Source organism: Haliotis rubra, unplaced genomic scaffold (assembly GCF_003918875.1).
Source record: "Haliotis rubra isolate DU_JTF1 unplaced genomic scaffold, ASM391887v1 Scf1361, whole genome shotgun sequence".
NCBI classification, from domain to species: domain Eukaryota; kingdom Metazoa; phylum Mollusca; class Gastropoda; order Lepetellida; family Haliotidae; genus Haliotis; species Haliotis rubra.
In genome coordinates this window covers 24,217-30,270 of record NW_025765294.1, presented here as the reverse complement: position 1 = coordinate 30,270, position 6,054 = coordinate 24,217, and positions in this window count along the sequence as shown.

Below are 6,054 nucleotides of genomic sequence, written 5' to 3'. Positions count from 1 at the left end.
AGGCCCATTTCCTTGACTAGTTGCGTTTGCAAAACCATGGAGCGCATGGTCAATAACAGATTAACTTGGTACTTAGAGTCCAATAATTTAATCACAAATATCCAATGTGGTTTTCGTAAAAATCGCAGTACCATTGACCATTTAGTTCGATTGGAGTCATTCGTTAAGAATGCCATTCTTAACAAGCAGCATGCAGTGTCAATATTTTTCGATTTAGAGAAAGCCTATGACACGACATGGAAGCATGGCATTTTACAAGATTTACATGATTTTGGTTTACGAGGCCGTTTGCCTCAGTTTATATCCGAGTTTTCAACTGATAGGCAATTTCAAGTCCGCGTGGGTTCTACCCTGTCTGACCATTATAAGCAGGATCAGGGTGTCCCACAAGGTAGTATTTTGTCTGTCACATTGTTTAGTGTTAAGATCAACAGTTTATCCAAGGTCTTAAGTGATTCAATCGATGGGTCACTTTTTGTGGATGATTTTAATATTTCTTGTCGCGGTAAAAGTATGCATACTATTGAACGGCAACTGCAGTTGTGTTTAAACAAAATAGATAAATGGTGTCTTGAAAACGGCTTTAAATTTTCTAAATCCAAAACTAATTGTATCCATTTTTGTAGAAAATATAAACCGCATAAAGACCCTGAACTGTCTCTAAATGGCTCTCCCATCAAAGTCGTTAAGGAAGCCAAGTTCTTGGGTTTAATTTTTGACTCGCATCTAACTTTTCTTCCCCATATCAAGTCCCTAAAAACTAAATGCTTGAAGGCACTTGACTTGTTGAAAGTCGTTTCCAATTCTAAGTGGGAAGGGGATCAAGCTACCCTCCTACAATTATATCGATCATTGGTACGTTCCAAACTTGATTATGGCTCCATCGTGTATGGTGGAGCCTGCAACAGTAATCTAAAACTTTTAGATTCTGTCCACCACCAAGGTCTAAGACTATGTCTTGGTTCCTTTAGAACTTCACCTGTTGACAGCCTCTACGTCGAGGCTGATGAGCCATCTCTTACACAACGCCGTATAAAATTAACTTTACAGTATATTACAAAACTTTATTCCAATGAGTCAAACCCTGCATATAACTGTGTCTTTAATCCCCTATATGAAGATCTGTATAACAAGAAGCCTTCTCTTGTTCCGCCTCTTGGTATAAGAGTGAAACCTTTCCTTTCTGCTGCTGGCATTGAGCTAGAACATATAGCTCCTTCCCGTCTTCTTTCTTCTCCTCCTTGGCAGTTGGTTAGGCCACAGGTTGACCTAACTCTGACAAAGTTTAAAAAATCAGAAACTAATGAATTACAATATAAACAAGAGTATAATCAATTAAAAAAATACATATAATACATATAAATCCTTATTTACAGATGGGTCCAAGGATGGTGGCGCAGTGGCATGTGCCACTGTCATTGATCCAGAACAATATCTTCTAGAATTACCAGATAACAGCTCTATATTTACAGCAGAAGCAAACGCCATCTTAACAGCTCTTAAATATATTCAAAGACATCCTAAACATAAACAATATATAATCTTTTCTGACTCTCTATCTTGCCTTCAGGCTATTAAAAATCTATCTTGCAAACATCCACTTTTAATTGAAATAATTGAATTATATAATGATCTTGCTACTGGCCAATGCGACATCGTCTTTTGTTGGTTACCCAGCCACGTTGGCATTTCTGGGAACACAATGGCCGATCTTGCTGCCAAGGCAGCACTCAACAAATCTGTGACACCACTTCTTATTCCATACTCTGATTACAAAGCTGCTATTAGATCTTATATCCGTGATCTGATGCAGAAGAAGTGGGACACCCAAGTAGGTATCAATAAATTACATGCAATAAAACCCTATATTGGTTACACCTACTTGGGCTTGTCAGTCCAGATTTGAAGAGGTCATCATATGACGATGTCGCATTGGCCATACCAGATATACTCATGAATATTTATTGAAAGGCGAGGATCCTCCAGTTTTGTATCCCTTTGTGATGAAAGAATCACAGTCAAGCATGTCTTGCTTGACTGTGTTGAATATTCCATCACAAGGGATAAGTATTTTAATGTCAAAACATTGAAGGATCTTTTAATAATGTTAGTTCTCATTTAATTATTGCCTTTTTAAAAGAATTAGATTTGTTAACAGATTTGTAAATAGCTAAATATTTTATGATTGGAAGTTCGAATTAGTAACACAGATTGTTAGTGGCTGTATCCTCGAGGGGGGTTAAAGTACTGTAAAATTATTGTCCTCCCGAGAGGGTACGTAAGTCCCAAAACATTCAAAGTAAATTTCAACTTTCCGTTTTTTAATCGTAGAATATGTGTAATTTTAACGTATGGCTAGATTTATCTCAATTGCTAACAGCTGAGGGGATGATGTAAATCCAGCTAGGGCCCATGCAGGAAGCAAATGTACTGTAAGTCCCCATGGTCTCTAGTATGGTGATCTAACTTCAGTTGTTAGCGATCTATAGCCCATTTTTATATTGTGTTGTCCCTCTAGTTAAAATGTTTTAGATTCAATTACTAGTTTTACATGTATATCTGTGATAATCTAGTTATTTTACTGTCCTTCGTCGGCAGAATTTTATCATTTCACTTAAATTGTTGATATATTTATAACTTGCTTTAGTCACGATATGGCTGAAAATATTGCCGATGTGACTTAAAATCTTAACTCACTTTTCAATCCCAACATTTTTCACCACTGACAGATGGCGTTAAACTTAAACATATTTTATATCTATAAGTCTACTGTGTAATTTGTTGAAGCCTGTATTATGTTCTTTATTGGATATTTACGAAACTATTGTCCTTTTAAGTACAGTTATGTGTAATGTGCATAACCACTCCCAGTTAGTTGTATTAGTATGTATCACTTTGAGAAAAACAAATGGAAAGCCAATGGGTAACTGAAACCTAATGGAGCCTTATCGGTTCCTCAGTAATTTAAAAGTTTAAGACATCTGTGAGTGTACCTAACAAACCGTTAAGGAGACAAAGTAGAATCTTAAGTTTCCGTAATATGGTTGAACTTTTCCTGAAATTATTCTTCTTTCATGTGACAGTATCTTTTATTTGAATTCTGGTGTACAAAAACACTGAGATCACTAAACTGAAACTTATATACATGGAATACATAGACAGGTTAATGTCGGTTATATGCTGTATATACTGGTATATATGGAGTAATTTCCTGTACGTTCGTTTCATTGACGGTCCCATCAATGATGGTTTCCAGCTGCTTTATGCAATGGAAACTACCAATGATACTTTACTTTAAATTTCCGTTTCTGGAAACTAACTTTGTTGGTTTCTGTTAGTTTCCAGTCGCTGAAACTAACCTTGGAAAATTAAATTTTAATGTGTGCATTATATATATAAAAAAAATTACCTGTCTGCGAAAGACTAGTCTATCACAAATGTACACTAAAAACATATAACCATAAACACTTTAACAGTACAGTATAAAAATGGGCTATTGCTTTTCCTCCCTGCATGGGCCCAAGCTGGATACTGTATATAGAAATTATTTTACAAGTGTAACAGTAAATTAATATAGCCCCCAATGGAACAACACAAAGCTAAGTTTGCCATTTCATCTAAGCTGAAACCAACAGACTTGTCAGTATCCGGGTACAGAAACCTAGCTGAAACCTACATTACCCAGTATCCAATAGGTTTCCGCAACAACGAAAACTAAGTCATTTTGTTATGAATCTTTCAGCGACCTGAAACTAAATGGAAATTCATAATGACAGTTTCAGTTGTAGAAATCAGACGGAAACCTTGATTGGTTAGTTTCAGTTTTGTAAACTACGCGGAAACTCACATTGTCTGTTTCCGGATGCTGAAACCTAGCGGAAACGTACATTACCCAGTGTCCATTAGGTTTCCGCAAAAATGGAAACGAAGTTATTTTTGCTGTGTAAGTTTGAACAGATTCAATTACAAGCAGCGAGAATAATTACTGGTTTACCAAAATACAGATCACGTGAATTTCTTTATTTTGAGACTGGATGGGAAACATTGTAAGATCGTCGTAGAAAACGAAAACTATGTTTGATGTATAAAATTCAGAATAAAATGGCTCCTCCATACCTATAAGAACTGCTTCCCTTGAATGTTGGTTCTAAATCAAAGTATAAGCTACGCAGTTCTCTAAATATATCGATTCCTATTCCAAGACTTAAACATTCAAAAGAATCCTTCTTTCCATCTACACTATGCTCTTGGAACAGTTTACCAACCACCGTTCGTACTTAAAAAGTGTTTCAACTTTTAAATCATGTATAACTGATAACCATGCATATGCACCTGAGTATTATTCGTGTGGTAAAAGAAAATTAAATATTATTCATACCAAGTTGCGTTATTCAGTTAGTTGTTTGAACTTTGTACTGAGTTGGAATGAAAACTGATCCTATTTGTATATGTGGTGATTTTATTAAGAACTCGTATCATTATCTGTTTGAATGTTCATTGTACAAACACCAAACAGTTAACTTCATGTTATCAGTTAAGTGCATTTGTTCATCAGCATGTATTTCAGTCGACCTTAAACTTTTGTCAGGAGGAAGTGCTGACCTATCATCATGTGAAAATGTATTCAAGTTCGTGCAGTCGTTCATTAGTGAGACAGAACGATTTGTATAGCATATTGATATTATTCTGTATAAGCTCTATCTCTATTTAATTATTTTACTTTCTTGTCCACTATCTGTCATCTTTATTTTCCGAAATCTAAATTACCTATGTACATACCAAGGAGAGGGTAATTTAAGTTTGAGAACTTGTTCCGACTCCTTTCTCAGTGAATAAAATATGTTTAAAACATAACCCATGTTCTTCAGCTTGAACTTGGAGTTCTCGTACAGTAGGGCTTGACATATTTAATGTCGAGCAATGTCAACAATTCGGCTTTCCTCACACGAGAACAACCAACCAATCCACGTTCTCTGACAATAGCTTTGAGTTCGCTGACGGTAAGCCATTTGCTATATCCACGCGCAGAGTCAAATGTCTAATAGGTTTGCAATTTTCTTTTTTATTGTAAATTTTTATTCTGACTATTTGGTTACGTTCGTTGAGATAATCTTTTTTCTTATCATGGTTTCGGATCACGTCTGCTCTGTGGGCTTTGCACAAACCATAATGACATTTCACTCAAATACCGCATACAGAGCACGTGTAATTCACAAAACCCTTTCTGACAGACATCATGTCTATGCCACAGTACTCGGTCCTGCATTTCTTGCCGCAAGTCTTGGCTTTTCCCAGAAGCACGCATTTGCAATGATACGGAGTGGGTCTCGTTTTCGCTATATGCACTAAGATATATGCGTTGGATGTTCGCAGATAAGATAAAAGGTAATTGCTCCCCGAACAGGCTAGGGCGTTGACTAAAGCTTCGCCAACCATCATGGCAATCGTAGCAATTAATATATATTTTATACTTTCTTACTTTAATATGTTTTCCGGAATGATCCCTTGCTTAATGCGCATATCTTCGGTGGCCATCGCCATCCCCAAATCTAGGACGAGCATGCCCATGTCTTGCAGGTTGAAATCGAATTCGGGTGCCGGTTGTTTGGTGATCATTTTACTTAAATGCGCCTTGCCGATGGCTAGACCGCTGACCTCAGCAGCGTGATACCAGTCATTGACGAATGTTTTTTTTCCGTCGGCTGTAGACATGATTATAACATAACGTGTGGGTTTACCTCTAATTGTTCTGTTAAGGGTTGGACCATTGCCGGGGATGTCGTCTTTTGGTTTTGTTGATATAACCATATAGCTGTGGTGATACCCACGACAGTGGCTGCCACAGCATATGGGATCCACGGCTGGGTATGAATCAATTTATGATGCCTAGCTAACGCCCATTTTGTACCGGCCACCACTTTTTGTCGGATTCTTGGGTTTCTTCGTAACGGTATCAATCAGTTGTTTGGGGGTCTCCTCTGCGGTGTCGAATTGGTTTCAATGTTCGGTTCTGTCATCTTGTATATCATTATTAGGGCATTTACGTTTAGAATG